The 17016-nt window shown below is 43.8% G+C and overlaps 1 protein-coding gene across 3 annotated transcripts in view; it reads right to left on the bottom strand.

The window, feature by feature from the left end:
- Positions 1-8890, bottom strand: part of CSGALNACT1 (chondroitin sulfate N-acetylgalactosaminyltransferase 1) — a 304182-nt gene extending 295292 nt beyond the window's left edge. For 2 of the 3 annotated variants that reach the window (XM_063085936.1, XM_063085940.1), the window contains exon 1: positions 8805-8876. The gene's annotated coding sequence lies outside the window, so the exon portion shown is untranslated. Of the gene's footprint in view, positions 1-8804 lie in introns of all 3 variants that reach the window. The other variant, XM_063085938.1, reaches the window with a different exon arrangement.
- Positions 8891-17016: the final 8126 nt, after the last annotated feature.

Raw genomic sequence — 17016 nt, 5'->3', positions numbered from 1 at the left:
AAGCAATGGTCCTCTCATTATTTCTAACTCTAACAAGTTATTGACAAGACTATTAAATGAAGTCTACAAGTATTGCCGGAATGAAGGATCTCTTTCAAATGCATAATTTTGCCATTTCAAAGATGTCTAGTTCATACAGATGAAATAAATTCATCTTTGCTCAAAGCTTCTCTATTCGTTCTCTGACCCTTGTTCATAAGTAGGAAAGAGCAGCAAAAATACCTGGCCATTTCACACCAGCATGTCATTTGTCCCAACAGTCACTTCTGGAGACTAGGGAGAAGAGTTTAAAGGAGCTGGTGCCTGCCACGTGCTGGACACGCTCCACGGGCCAAAGAAGCATCTTCTCAAGCTTTTGGGCAATCGGAGAGCTTTACAAAGGATGTGAACTCACCTCCCACGTGTCGCCTCTCCCCCCAGTGAAAAGTACAAACACTCATAGGTTACCCAGTGGCCACCAATCAAAGTCACCATCTTCAGAGGATGGGGGAAAAATAAAAATCACAGTCCTGGAACTCAGTGAGCAAATAATTTCTATAGCTGTTTCAGGAGGTCACTGTCCTGAGTGGGAGAGAAAAGAAAAGGCCCACATTCCTGCATCTTCCCCAACCTCATGTCCATGCCAGCACTGCACACGAGGACACGGGCTCTGCCCAAAGGGTCAAGGAGGTGGTACTTGTCACTCACACTCAAGATGGCCCAGGCACCCATCTAGACTCAATCTTGGAGGAAAGTAAAAAGCTAATTTCAGTGATGCTGGATAAATTCCCCTATATACCCAAGGATATTAATAGGAAAAACCCTCCAGAGTTTTAATTGCCTCAGTGAATAATATGCTCTCTACAAAGAAAAACTATTTTTGAAACAACCCAAAACCCAATGTTAAACCAGCTTACTTGATCCAACAGTACGAGTTTTCTGCTCAGATTTTGTCCTTGGCCACCATTTGGACTGATGAATCCATTCACAGTCCACAAATTTCATTGCTTTGCATTTGAACAGCCCCTGCCTCACAATGTTTAAATTCCTTCTTTACAGATTAAGAACTTGTTCATGACCACAGAATGAGTCAGCTCTAGAATCCTTTCTCTACCAATCAAGTCTCCTTCTGCAGTAACTTGTCTACACCTCCTTCTATACCTAATTTGCTGCGAGTCTTTATCATGAAGAGATGCTGAATTTTGTCAAATACCTTTTCTGAATCTATTGAGATAATCATGTGGTTTTTGTCCTTGGTTTTGTTGACGTGGTGTTTCACGTTTATTGACTTGCATGTGTTAAATTCACCTGCGGGATGAATCCCACTTAATCGTGGTGTATAATTTTTTGATGTGTTGCTGTATTCTGTTTGCTAAGCTACGTAAGGACACCAAAGGTGGTTTTCTGGGATTTGTTTCCATACTCAAGTGCAGTGACATGTGTACCGTGGGTATTCAAGACATATTTGATTATAATAATCTAGAACTTAAGACATTACAAAAACTATCCAAGAGTAGAATTAGGAGAGTCAAGGTCCAGGCAAATATTGCTCCTCCTAGTCTTACAATTGCTCCGTGATACTTATTTTCTCCTCCATGCTTCCCTCCTGTCCCTTTTCCTAACAATATCTGCTGACAGGCATTAAGTATTTACCATGTGCTACACAGTTTACTGGCATTTTATCAATTAATCAGCAAGCCACCCAATAAGATAAGCCTGATTATCCCCATTTTAGAGATGAGAGACTGGGACCTAATGAACTATTTGATTTGCCCAAGATCACAGTTAAGACAGAGTGGGGTTCTGGCCCTTTGTGAATGGGTTCCCAAGCCCGTTCACCAAGGGTGCCACTTTCTCCTCCAGGTCATCAGTTCCCATATTTTCTCACTTATCAGAAGGCTCTGAGTACATTCATTACCCTAATCTCCCCAAGAGCCATAAGAACTAACTTAGATTTCATGCCTAGGACTATTCCTCTTCCCACAAAGCTACCCTTCTGTTGTTTTTCTCTAAAGTTTGCTTGTTCATTTCATTTTAATACACTCTATTAATTCTATAAAATGGGCTTTTGAAACTTACAGTAACTTACTTTAAACAAACTCTTCTTCAATTTGATACTGTTTCTAAATTTGGGGCATTTTTTTAAAATCCCTGAATCAAGCTTCTCTTGCACCTGGGTGGGTACTGTTTGCTTATTGACAGAAGGGCTGGTTTATGCCTATGTGCCATCATGTAATAAATAATGAGTCAATTCCTCCTGCTCCCTGGCAGAGGTAGGTGTTCCTGAGCTGTAATGATTTTGTAAAACCCACATTCCCTCCCTACCACACACAGCATCTGTCCTGGACACCAAACAAGGTAGCTCATTATGATAAAAACCACTAGGAACATCTCTCTAAAACCCCTCCCTGATCTAACATCCCAGCCTGCCATGCAGAACTGCCAGCAGGATGCTACACAAGGCCCCATGGATCTGGCTCCCTGACTCACAGTGAAACAGACCTGGATGTATTTAACTAAAATCCCCAACTGGGAGGGAAAAAAAAAGCTCATTTCTCCTGTGACACCACACCAGTTACCCCTTGAAGATCTCGAGTGGGAACTGGCAGACAACTAATAACTTTGACTAAGCTACTTGCTGACAGATGGTGCGCCACCTTTGGAAAAACCCTGCAGTAGGAAACCAGGAGCAGAGTGTGTAACAGGCAATGCATCAACCTGGGGCTGCAGATGGGCTGCAGAGCTCCCTGAGCCCAACCAGCTAGTGTGCACAGATGAGTCGCTGACCCACCACGGGCCCCTTGAGGACATGATGCTCATCTCCCTGCCTTGCCCTCCTGGATCCCAGACCCCTTCTGCTCAGTACACTGCAACCTTCATTTCTGAATTGTTCCTATTTCCAGAAGACCTGAGTTCTTGGCTGCTCCCCCAAATAGCCTCACTCTCACCCCTGGGACCCAAACCTTATTTGACACCATAGGCACCTATCCTGGGCTCCAAGCTGCTCTGCCTCCTGGGGTGCATCCTCTTCTGGACAGCTCAAGTAACAACCAAATGTGATAAGGACCCCACGCTGGTACCAGCTCACAGACAGCACAACACTGCTGCCAGGTGTGTCTCAGCCCCCACAAGGGAGAACCAGAAAGTAACATTCTAAAGAAAGAACACCGCTTTTGGTTAGTGCCTTCTACCTCCTGGTAGCTTAACGCTTTACCTATATCTCATCTAATTCTTGCAACAAGCCTGTAAGATGTTATTATCTCATTATGCACAAGAGGAAACTAAGCCTTAGAGATGTTCAATGGGACCAGCCCCTCCCCCTTCCCCAGCCAATAAGTGGTACAGCTGGGATTCCAACCCCAGGAACTGCCCAGCTCTGAAGGCTAGAACATTTTCCTCTTTCCTGCGCTGTTCTCCCCATCTCTGTGTTCCCTGCGGTGTCTAGCAGGGTGCCTTCATATCACAGATGCATAAGAAATGTTTGCTAAATGAATGCATGAATGGTTGACTCCAGCCTTCACACCTTAATATTCTGTAACCCACACTCGATTTTATTCATATTTTCTGCTTAAAACACGCCTGCAAAGTGCCTTAATAGAAGTTAATGTTATACAGAGATGTTTCTCTACAATGCATTTTGAGCTACTAGAAAAAGCTACATATACAAGCCTATAAATAAAAAGTGCTGAAGCAGATAGGCTGATAAAAATTCACTTGTTATCTCGCTCCATCATGCTCAGAAATGGATACAAATACAGCAATCTAAGGAAAATCGATGTTTCCATGTTTTGTTAGCCCTCAAACTTTAAGACATTTTCCAGGCTGTCAAGTCAATTCAAATGTATGCTGGAACAGCAAAGAGGTTATGAGCTCAATTCCTGGAGCCTGGACAAAGACCCAGCTCCACCACTTATAAACTGACCTTGGGCAAGTAACTTGCCTCCTAGACCTTGGTTTTCTTATCTGTAAAATGCAGTTAATAACAGTGCACACTTCCTACGGTTGCTATACTGATTAAATGCAGCAGGTTTAGCAGAGCACCTGCCACACAGTAAGTGCTCTGTAAATTTTAGCCATTTTTACCATGGGAACAGAAGAATTGTAACTGAAGTACAACCAGAAAGCTAAATGAATTACTTGTCTTTGCAAACATTATTATAAACATTAAGTTCACTTGAATACTCTGTTCCAGATTATTTTAACTACTAGAAAGACCTATCCTGAAAGAAGCTCCATCAATAATAATAATAATAATAACCAGCAGCTATATGTTATATATTTATATACACCCCCCCCACACACACATATGCCAGCCATTGTTCCAACCAGTTTTACAGACGAGAGCATCACTCAGAGCTGTGCAGATTGTGCCACACAAGAGTGTCCAGCAAGGAGGTGAGTGGGGCTGAAGTCCAGTCCACTCTGTTTACTAAGCTAGGCACCCTGCATGGGACGGTCCACCACAGAGCAAGGGGTGCCTGGTTCTCATCTGCACAAAGGCACCTCTGGGCTAGCAGCAGTCCTATTTCCATATATTAACTGATATACTGGCTTTAGCAAGTTTCTAACGAATGGGAGACCAGAGTAGAAACTCACTTTTGAGAGTTCCCAGGACCTACGGTAAAGACCACCACGTTAGTAACCTCAGGAACAGAGTAGATGAATATGCTGCAAAATCACCAGTGAACAATTCCAATTATTAAGCTGCACAACGTGTACCCATCTGCCTTGGAAAGGGAAAAATAATGCTGGCCTTAGTGTTCGATATAAACAGACAATTCACATCTACCTCCTCCCTGTTTCCTGCTTCCCTTTTCCTCCACCAATTCAAATGTCTTTTGTATGCAAAAAAGAAACAAAGTTCAGATGGGACCCCAGGATATCCAAATGTTATGTTTTGTGCATTGCCTAAAAATAACAAAAGTTATCTGTGCCATAAAGCAATGCTTTGCTAAGTGATAGTTTCAAACCATTTCACCGAAATTCTAACAGCTGTCATTTCTATCCAGGCAATACCTCCCAAGTGCAGGTTCCTAAAAATGACTCCCAGGTATAAAGACATTCATTTCCCCCCACCTCAGGCATCCATAATCTTGGTCAGCTCAGGGCTCTTGCCCAGCCTAAAGTATCTCATTCTGCGAAAGCTTTATACCTATCATTTTGGCTTAGACTTGGCTTCAGTCTGGGAAGAGGAAGGAGTGGCAGGGAGACGATGGCTGTCACTAGCTGGGGGTTTGAGCAAAACACTTCCAGCTCTACAGACGCCTTAGTTCATGTAAACAGGATCTGAACAACTTTTTGATATGCACAGAATCCTAAAAGTAATCCAAAACATTTAGCTTAATCAGAAGCAAAATAAAAAATATCTACAACCTTCATGCAAAAGTTATTCCTAATACTCTGTTCCCTAAAGAGTACTGACCCAAAGCTTGATAGAAAAACAGTGAATATCAGATTGCCCTGTTTTAAAGTCCCACCATGGGAAAATCAGAACTGGGTATCTGATAATTTTATGAACTCAGAGACATTCTGCAAAATAAGGTAAGAAAAGTATTGGTAAGATTTAGGGCCTACACTGTGCCGAACTCTTCTCTAATTGTTATTAATTTTATTTCACAGATTAAAGGTGTTTAGTTTGTCACCGTAATTAAATTTCATGGATTACCTGAAAATATGTTCTCTTATTCATTTGCAAACAATATGGCAGTATTTTGAGTAGTAAAGTTTATTTATATACACTGTCAGAATTTTTTCTACCAAATAGCAAATTATATCTGACAGATAAAAAAACCTTTGAGTTGTTCAATAAATATTCTCAAGCCTGACTAGCTTCATTCAAGCTAGGATTTAGAAGAGGTCTTTCAAAAACTCACACTGAGAAAGGTGCCTTTCAATGATGCATCTCAAAATGGGATAAAACATATTTTTAAAGGTAGAATTTAATATGCCCCCCTTTCAAAAAAAGCAAAGACACCAGGAGCTTCTACTGGTCAGGCAGAATACCCTGAGAAACAACTCATATTGTTGTCACTGTTACAAAGACCTACTTAGGAAATAAGCAACTTTAAAAGATAAAAGCACATTAAAAGATAAAAATAAGCTCTATCAAAGACATACCAAAAAAAAAACCCAACAAGAAAAACTTGAAAATATTAGATCAAAATCACATATTTGAATGTTTTAAAGTTTAAAAAATCATATATTTGAATATTAGCATATACAAAGTAAAAAGGTCAATTCTTAAATCTCCTTTAAACTTTTAACTCGAAAGTTATTCAAAAATGGTACTGAATCCATCATTTAAGACCTCTCTCATTTATTTTTAGGCCTTTGGTAATCCTTTTCACACAAGGTTGTATTTTTCTAATAAAGCATTCCAGGTTGAGAACCCAGGAAGTTAAATTTCTTTGCTACCTTTACTAAAGGACAGAATAATGGTAATTAATGACAGCGTGGGATGATACACTATGCAGAGGAGGCCCCTAGTGGTGAAGCTACTGTTCCAGCTTGGCTTTATACATTTTATAAGACTGCTTCATCATGAGGACAAAATCAATAGATAATAAAGTCTACCTGAGCTTCGCCTCTTTAATAAACCCTATTAGCCCAAATGTACAGTGGAGCTATCCTTTAGAATCCCAAGATCCTTTCATCAGGAATATAAAAAGAAGGATGTGACCTGCAGAATAACTTCATTACACTCTGTATTTCAAGTCCACAAATATTTATTAAGCCCTTATACGCTGCCAGGAACTGAGTTGGACATGGAGATACAGGGTAGATAGGAGAGAAAAGCACCCTCACAGAGCTTACTGTTATTTCTTTTCAATGTAATAACATTACATTAAGAACAATGCTAGGAAAATATGAAGACCGGAAGGTACAGTTCATCATCACAAGGCCTTACAATGGATTCTTACCAACAGGAAAAACCTGAAATAGGGCCTACCCTCACCCCCGAGTGTCAGCTCCTCATTTTTAAACACCCATACAGGGCAGCATCTGAGGTTCTTTAATAAATGAAGGATGAATGAATGAATGGAAGGTAAGACTGCATAGAAGAAGGAATTTTAAAATTAAAAACAAATAAAAACTATTGAAACATGCCACAGTTGGGGATTCCTAAAAGTAAAGGAAAATAGAAGACAGGAGACATTTACAAAGTGCACACAGTGCTCCAGGCACTAGAATAAGTTCCTAAGTATTATTTCACGCTGCCAAACATTTCTATAAGGTGAGAAGTATTACTGGCGCTTTACAAATTAGGACACCAAAGCTGGGAAAGGGTAAGTGATTTGCCCAAGGTCATACAGTTAATAAATTGGGGAAACCACTTGGAGCCCAGGTTTCTGGAACAGCAGAACACAAACCTGCTTCACTATAACATAAATGGGTGAATCCAGATGTTTAGGATTTTGCTTTGAACCCCATTAATACAGCCTACAAATAGACATGAGATTTGAAACACAAAGATGCACGGAATTAAAGCATTTCAATATTGCATTACTTGGTGAACGTGTAGTGTGGTAGCTCGATGCAGAAAAATTACTCAATTAAAATTGATTAGGTTCCTACAATGGGTTCCCCCATCTCTTGCTTTCCAGGAACTGCCGTTCTTGGGGAGCCCAACGCATGATTCCCTAACATATCATGCATTACTACACACGTTCAAGTCACTTCTTATGCCCAAGGAATAAGTTAGTCTTTGCTTTGTGCTCCTTTTTCCAAGTTTGAAAGACTTTTCTCCTCCCAATTAGCAACATGACAGCACTGTACAGGGCTTATTAATGCTCACTTGGCAAGGAACACCACGACAATTATGACTTTCTTGTATGAGCAATGTTAACAAAATCCAAGATATCCTCTGGAATTAAATTTAAATTTCTAGCTTAAAAAAGTGAAAGAACGGTTAATTACCTTTATCATCTAGATGTATCTAATGACAGTTAAGTAAAAACTGTGCCAAGGCTTTGAAATCAGAATAAAAGTGGAGTTTGCGAAATACAACCACCCTATCACGTATGGTATTTCATTTCTTAGTATTTCCCAAGGCTCGCTGCTTTGGCACGGACGTCTTTTCCTCTCCCACCATTCTTTCTTTGCTCTTCGATGAAAAGATAACTTCAAAATCATTGACAGGAGCGCAGGTGCAGGAAGTGTCGCCGAAACAAACAACTTCGCCTTGGCTTTGCACAGCTCTCCTCCGCTCCCCGCCCTTCACACCCCGACCCCAAGACCGTGTCCTGGAATCGCTTCTCTCCACCGATCACACAGAACGCTTCCTCGGGGCACCCTCCGATCGCGGTGACCCTCAGACGCACTCCCCGTGGCCCTGGGCAAGGCAGGAGGGCACGCTGCCCACCGCCACCCCCGGCACGCCCCCCGCGCCCTCTCCATCTCGGCAAAGATGATACAACCCAGCGGCCGCGCGGGCACGTGTAAAGGCTACTTTTCAGTGGCTTTCCGCGAAAGTCACCAAACGGCTTTTTAAAGGCCATCGGGACGGTTGGTGAGGCCAAACGGCCCCGCAGCGCGCAGCGGTCCCGGACGCTCCCCGGCAGCCTCGCCCGCGTCCCCGCGCGGCCACCTGAAGGCGCCGCGCCCTCCGCGGCCAGAGCCGTGCCCCAGCCCCGGCTGCTCGGAGCCCCCTGCCGGCGCCGGCACCCTCCGCCCGGGCGGGCAGCGCGGAGCGAGGCCGGCGCGGCAGCGACCTCCCCGGCGGTGGCGGAGGCACGAGTCACCCCGAGGTCGCGGGCTCCGGGCGCGCCAGGAAGCGGCGAGGGGGCTGCGCCGCACTCGGCGGCCGGGCAGGGGACCCCACTCACCCCGAGGCGCCCTCCGCGCCGCCCGCGGGTCCCGCCGCTGCCGACGACGCCGCCGCCGAACTTTCCCTCCTGCGCGGCCGCCGCGGGCTCGGCTCCACCTCCAGCTCCGGCAGCGCGGAGCCTCCAGGGACCCGGGGGGCGGGGAGCGGCGGCGGCGGCGGCGGCGGCGGCGGCCCGGGCGGGCGGGCTGAACCGCGGCCAAGCCCCAGCGCCGCCGCCGGGTGGGAGCCGCCGGGGCCGCGAGCCCGCGCGGAGGTGGCCGAGGCGGCCGGGCCGGGGTCGCGCTGGCGGCGACCGGCACCTTCCCCCCGCCCCGGCCCCGCTGCAGTACGTCCTCCGCCCGACCGGTCGGGGCGCCTTGGCTGCAGTCTGTCACTCTCCGAAGGGGCCACGTTCGGAGACCAGGGGTCCCCTGCGGGGGGTTGGGGGGTGGCTTTACACGTGAATGTCGCTGAGATCCGGAGAAGTTGAGGGAAGGGGCTGGACACGAGAGAGGTGGCCGAGTGTCTATTCTATGTGGTCCTTCATCTTTCAGGACAGAGTCCCCCCCCCCCCCCCCCCCCCAGAGCCCTCTGTTTCCTTTGCCCTTACTGGGCTGCCCTCTCCTCCATGGGTCGACTTACATACAAAAACTTTGCAAACTGCACTTCGGAGAATTCATTCTGTAGTCGCTGCCTGGTCAGTTACAGCGCCTTCGCTAGACAGCTTTTAATTACAGCGAAGGTCAGAAACCCTTTTAACTCTGACACACCACCGTTCTTGGGAAGTGATGTCTGCAGGGACCTGGCCACCGAGAGGCCTGGGAGAGAAGTGGGAGAGGAAGCGGGACAGGAGGCAAAGCAGCCAAGTGGGGTACTGAGTAACGAAAGATCCCACCCCCCATCTCCAACACACAGGCTTGTACGCCCTTCCGGGGGCCACAGGTCACCGTTTGTAAGTGCTCCAGCACTTCTCTGTAGGAGAGGATGCTGCGGAGTATTATGAGCCCCAGTATAATTGAAAGCCACTCAGTAGGTGTCATTGTTGGGCTGGAAGGGGTCATCCCCACCTAGAGGTGCAGCTAAGCAACGTGCAGAGGCCCCACGCTGAGCCATGGCGGAAGGAGAGCTGGAAACCAGTCCTGAGATTCCTGGTGCAGTGCCTCTTCTATTCCTGGCCAGCACAATGCTCATTGCCCATCCACGAGATTTCGGGGCACCAGACCTTATTATGTGGGCACATGGTGACAGGTCAGGAGGCAGTAGGCACAGTCTTGGAGCAGCTGTGCACCAGCTGGTTAGCACCTATGCACCAGCAGGAAGCATCTCTGAAGCAAGCCTTGCTTCCTACCAGTGTGAGGAACCCAAGTCCAGCTGCCTGCTGCCAAACAGTAACAAAAGCCTGGAAAGTCAAATGTTGGTAAAAAGGGAAGACAGGTTTACTCAGGACAGTAACCTGAAAGAGATGGTAAACTAACTCATTTCAAAGGCTCAGATTTATCAGGGGATTTTTAAGGAGGAGGTTGAGGGGATGGAATGAGGGAAGAGAAAAGCAGGAGGGAGGGGGACATGGAAGGGGCCAGGTGCAAATTCCAACAAAGGCTCTGTCTGGTTTCTGTTCTCATCCTTGACATTATCTTAGGGTCCTGCAGGATTTTGATTTGCTTTGGGGTGGAATCAGCACAGCATTATTGATGTGTTCCTTGGTTTCTCAGGGTCTGGATAGTATGTGCCTCATAGCAAGTTTGCAGCTCCAGGGTATCTGGAAGACAGCTCTACATTTATGTAAATAATGTCATCCTGCCCTGTACAAGGATCAAAATATCAAATAACCATGGGAAAAGAGGAAACTCAGAGAAATGCATGCTAAGCTGGCTTTTATGCTTATCTTATATTCTGCTAGGCAAGCGTGCCCCTATTTCTGGGGATTCAGCCAGTAGGTTTGCCTTGCAAACTTCCTCCAAGGCTTAGGCCTTCTCCAGCCCTAGGGGAAATGGATCAAATATGATCATATATGGAGGTCTTGCTGTTACAATTTCCCCCTTCTCATGTTTATTCCTCAATCTTAAGAGAGATGCTTCACTATTGTTTACTCTAACACCAGGACTCCCCAGGTGGCTCTGTCCCCACCCCCACACACGTAAGGAACTTATCCACCCTTGTAACTTAATGTCTCCACAGTAACTCAGGTGAGATTTGGGAAAGAGGTTAGAAGCAAGTGTTTATCAAATGAACGAAAAATAAAATGTCTGTTCTGTTACTGCCCCAAAGTGCTGCATGGTGATGGAGATAATAAATAAATAGTTAACACAGCATACATACCTGTGTAGGTGCAAGTCACTGATGAAGCCTCATTCATACATTATCTCACAGCAACCATGTAAGGCAAATCATATGACAGTCCCCATCTTGCAGATGGAAGGCACCATGTGGAGGCTGGGGTTAGTTATGAGTCATGTAAGGTTAGGGCTTTTGCAATCAAACAGTCTTTGGGTAACCAGGTAACCTCTTCAAAGTCTTCCAACTACCACCAAAACATTCTCACATCTTGGGTTATTAAAGCACTGATTTTTTTTCCTCTCCTAATGTATCTACCATCTCTCTGTTATGTCTCCAGAATTATATAATAGAGTTTAAGCATGGAATCTGGCTTGGAAGACAGGCCAGAGGACTTGCGGAGCTGCCCAGGCACACACTGCTGGATTCAGATTCTAGGTTATGTGGACTGGCTGGGGGAAGGTAGAGGAGGTGCCCTTGCAGCTGCAGCTGTCTCTATTCCTGGTGTCTAAAAGAAAGAGGGACATCACTCCATGACGGACTCTATTTTCTTTGGAGAATTCACACACTTATAAAGGTACCTGAAGTTTACCATTTCCAAACTTTTCTCATCTGATATTGCTATATCAGCATATCAATGTACATATCAATATGTATCATATCAGCATATATCAATCTATATCCAAAGTCACAAAGCCAATTCTAGCTAAGGGTTTGGTTCCCCTCGGTACATTTTGACAATAATTAATATAGAAAAACTAAGAGAGTTGAAAAAATGATAAAATAAAACTATGAAACTATGTAACATCATAACGTGAAAAAAGATGCATTTTTCTGGATGTTCTCACCAGAAAGAAAGTAGACATATAACAGCTTTTGGACTACCCATTTGGGAGCCACTGTCACCAAGCAGTGTCAGAGCTATACTTAGTCTCCTTCATTAGGTGAAGCAGCAGTGTCTGAGGGGAAAAGAAGGACCAGCTCACCTCTGCAGCTCCTGCTTCTTAACAATGTCTAGCAGAATCGAGACAGTGAAACCACTAGAAGGATGGGTTCCTTTGGACCTCCAAAACCAAAGGACCAAAATAACCAGGCAGAACACCAAACCCAAGTGTAAAACCCACTTTTTAAGATGTACTACAAAAAAAGGAAAAATTTTCTACATGAATTTTAGTTGTTTGCTAGCCTTCTTATGTAGTTAAACGTTTTTCATAGACATAATGATCTAGGAATCAAAACATGTTATTTGAATTTCCAAGGACATAATAAAGGCACCTTAATATGATAAAGGTAATGTGGCAACAGTAAGGAACGATTTAGAAAGTTCTGGAAATAAGTCATGATGCCAGACTGATTTTATTCCCTTGGGGGAAAAGGCAGTCCATATAAAAATGTCCTAAAACAATATATAAAGTGGAAAACTTGAACATGTATAAGTGCAAAATATGTGTATTTAATTTCTTTAATAACTTGTTTCAAAGACTGCATAGGTGTTACACTTTAAGTACAGAAATATATCACACAGTTCGAGGTCAGACTTCTCAACCTAACCAGGATCCTTGAGGGCCTTGGCCCCAAGCTGAAAGAGCAGTTGTGAAACTCATTCATTGAAACTCAATTACTTTATTTTCGAAGAGATACACTCGAGTCATTCTGACTCTTACTTTAAATACAGTTCTCATAATCAGGGTTATCTGATTTCTGAGATCACAGCAAATGTGCTGTGTAATCAGAGATAGCTCATTAGATGGAAAAGGTCTGTTTTACTCAAGCATAAAGACTGGCCAGACAGAACTGCTGTGGAGGTAGTGATTAAGATAGGATCTAATTATATTCCATATAGTCTACTTAAGGAAACTTGAAAATATGAACTATATTTTTAAATATATTTCCATTTAGAGTGTGTAAAATCAATAATGTATGACCCAAAGAGGTAAGCTTTGTTTTTCTAGAAAAAGGAAATCACACAAGTTCATTCCAAAAGCCTTGTAACTCAAACATAGTAGGGGCTCAATTCATACTTGTTGACTGAATAAGGAATGCAATTAACTTCTTCTGAAATGTTTTACACTAACGTCCTTAAATATACACATCAAGATAAATTAGTTGTTTTGTAATATTTTCAAATTCACACTCTCCATGGCTCATGCTATGTCTCTCCAGGTCAGTCCAGGAGGAAGACTGAAAAGAGAACATGAGTTTCTCTTGTTACAAAACTGCCAAGTTCTCTTCTCCAAATGACAGGTGACGGGAGCAGAGCTCTGGTGCAACACTTTCAACACTAGATCTGGGACCTCACACAACAGCATCTAGTACATCAAGCATTTCACAGGTTGACTTCTCCATTCTACTTCTGTGTACTCAACCTCCCCCTCCTGCTCTCTGGAGAGGAAGACAAAAGGGCTACAGAGAGAAACACAGAACAACAAGCTGAGTGAAGCAGCGGAGACTAATCCACATCTGGTCTGCATCCACCTGACATAAATAAAATGCAGAGATCGAAGCACGGATCTGCCCCAAACGGTGTCTTTTATTTCTACAGTAATGCCCTAATTCACTGACATGTAGATCTAACCCACCCAGGTCTTTATTTATGAATAGGAATACCGGTTTTCAAGTATTTTCCCTTTGATAACTCAAGTCTCTATAGTCTAAATAAGGGGTCCTTTAACTTTCACTCCAGATTTAATTTTTTAACTCCAAAGGGTAGGCTATTTGAAGTTAGTATTTTTCTTTCTTTCCAAGCATTGTTTTAAAGATATGCTTTCTTTCCAAGCATACCTTTAAAAAAATAGATCATTTATAATTTAAATCAATATCTGCAAAGTCCTGTCCCACTTTTAGACCTCATTCTATGCGCCCTTCTAATATTGTGAATACACACTATGGTAAGGTCTCCATTAAGAAGAGAATATGTTTCAGTAACACAGATTATTGTAAGAACCTTTATTACCAACAGTAAAAATAGGATACATAAAGGTGTACTCAAGGATATTGGAACAGAAGAGCTATTGTATAAAATATTAACTCTGAACAGGGAAAATGGCCTGGAGAGGGAAAGGACAAATAGGGTCAGAATCAATAGGTCCAAAAATAAGACATGCCTAAGGAAAAGCAACAAGTGGGATACCCGCCAAAAATTAAAAAAAGACATAGAAAGGAAGAGATGATGATGTGGGAAACAAGATTTACCAATTTCAGGAACAAGGGTACTTCCTTTCCTACGTGCATATGTATCTAAACCCTGCACACAGGGGCATCCATTGTGTACAGGCACACGTATGTGCAGCTTGGAAGAAACTGCCTTCAAACCAGATGATGCCAGAATTGCTTTCCTTGCTATACGAGACAAGTTTGGCTCTTTTGTAAACACAAACAGAAAATGTTTTAGTCAAGTCACTACTCACCCAACATTAGTAAGTTGGGCAGTTACTGAGTGCGTGACACTGTGGGAACTGCAAAACTAACCCAGCACAGTCTTTCTCACGGCACTTACAATCTGGTAGGAAGGACTGAACACAGCGTTATAGGACTTCAAAAGAGAAGAGAGGAATAGAGATCCCTGTTGCTCATAGGTGGTTTCATGTTAGAAGGAGCTTTTGACAGAGATCTTGAGCAGTGAGTAAGTAGGATTCCGATGGGCAGAGAAAATCAGGGGCTGGCACCCAAGAAGTAGTACATGACCAGAGAAACAGAGATGGGGAAGTTCTGAGCATGTCCTGAAAACGGTGATCCAAAGCGATCGGAATATAGGGGACATTTAGGAAAAAGGTAAGAGTCTAAAAGTGGCCTACGTGTAGTTTATGGGGGACTTTGAGTGCAAGATAAAGAATTTACTATATGAATTTTAGTGGGGTGAGAATGTATGGATGTGAGCTGACACAGTAATCTCGACAATGGACTTTCTTTCTTGCTGAGAGAGCTCTAATTCTGTTCAAAGACAGCTTCCAGGAGGCCCTTCATGAGGCCGTAAAAGGGAGGTCAATGCTGTCACTAGCTCTGGGTGGGGGTAGGGAGATAAATTATGATTGCTTTAAGCCTACAGGAAATTCATGTGAAAGATGGCTGAGGCTTCATGGTATGTGTAGGATACCCAGAGGAGAGGTCTGGTTATCAACTAGAAACAGATCTAGAACTCTAGATCTAGAGAGAGCAGGGAGTCCTCCATGAACAAAAACGGAATCATTTGCATAATAAGAATGAAAAGGTCCTCTAGAGAGAGTAGATACAGTGAGAGAAGGTGCTGAGAGCACAGACCGGGGGAACATTAGGATTCTCAGAACAAGCAAAGAAGGTTTTGCAAAGGAAACTGGGAAGGAATGGCAAGGAGGACAGGAGAACCAGAGAGCGGGATGTCTTAGGGGCCAGAGGGTGTCAGGAGGTGGGGGATAGTTACAAGCATAAAATTCTGCAGTACTCACCAGGTGTGTCAAGAAGTGTGTTTATGAACTGCTATCAGCATTTCAAAAACCCAACAGAAAAGGCATGTTCACTCACAACGTGCCTGCATGGGCTAAATACATATTAAAAGTTTTTCTGTTTTTTTACCAGAGTCATATAAAATCCATGTGGTTACACTGATATTTCACAACGGGCCTAAGCTGAGTCACTGTTGATGACATCGTAGGACTTTCTGGGACGTGAACGGTGGCCCTGTCCCTGTGCACAGTCTCCAGCATGCCATCGGTCTTGGCCTATAAACCAACAGAATTAAGCAGCCAGAAGCAGTGAGCAGTGCATAGTATCTACATATTTACTTATCCTCATTGCTTTTTAGCATCACAACCATTTCAACAATACAGTACATTCATTATACACCTTTGGTAATGGTGAATCTTTAGTCAAAATATGAAAGGATCAGAGATGATCTAGAAAAACAACGTGAATACAAACGGAAAAAATCACTTTTTAGGTCCCTTCCTTCCACCCCTGCAGTTACAGGACCTCGAGACCTCTAACCTGCAGACTCAGCCATATTCAAGCCCTGAGTCTGTCCTGAACACATAGGGCCATCTCCTATGTGTTCCCACCATGGAGCAGGCCATGACTCCCACCTCCCTCACGCCTTCCTTTTACAGGCAGTTTTAATGATTGCGCTTCATTTTCTGCAGATGTGATTCTTCCTGTGGGAACAACCTGTGCTTTGAAGTCTGGACTATGCGACTTAAGTGCGATCCTTTCCTGTTTTGCTTTTTGTCCAGTTTTACTTTCCCCCACCTCCAAAACTACTCCCTAACTAAACCCTGCTCTGACCTTGACAGCCCAAGCAAAATTAGCATAGGCCTCTGCACCTGAAAAACATACCATCCCTGCACCCAAACTCCTGTTGCCCACTCCCACACCCCCTTAACAATACGGTAGCATCATCAGACCAAAGCTTGCTATATCCCTTTGGGCATAGTGAGTGGGACAACTTTAGTCAACTATCAGAAGGGCCAACCCTTCTATCTGGATAGTTTAAATAATAATGACAATAATAATAGTACCATCATCATGACCATCATTATCATTATTATTATTGTAGTTAAGATTTTGACTTGTATCATGTTCCAGGAGCTGCTCTAAACCATATATACCTTTATATTCTTGCCACAACCCTATAAAGAAACTGAGGTTACATAGCTTTGCCAAGGTCGTATTGCTAGTAAGCCGTGGGGCCAGGCTTCATACCCAGGCCTGCTTCCTTTCCCTATGGACACATCCCTGGGGTCCCATACCTTATAGCCTGAGATAAAGGAGTTTAGATAACTAATAAAATCTTTCAAAACATTGTATCTGCAGGGCAAAACTAATAAAATAGGTTCCTCGTGGTGGAAGAACTGGAAACCACTGACATCTCCAGTACTCTCCTCTGAGAACAAGGTAAATGCAGAACTGGCATCCAGCCAACCAGATTTTCAATCCAGTGTGCCTTTGCCATGTACGTGCGCTCTCCTGATGCTCTAAATATAACTTGG

This window comes from Cynocephalus volans, chromosome 2, assembly GCF_027409185.1.
Source record: "Cynocephalus volans isolate mCynVol1 chromosome 2, mCynVol1.pri, whole genome shotgun sequence".
Classification (NCBI taxonomy): Eukaryota; Metazoa; Chordata; class Mammalia; order Dermoptera; family Cynocephalidae; genus Cynocephalus; species Cynocephalus volans.
The sequence above is the reverse complement of the archived record's forward strand: the minus strand, read 5'-3'. Positions and strand labels throughout refer to the sequence as shown.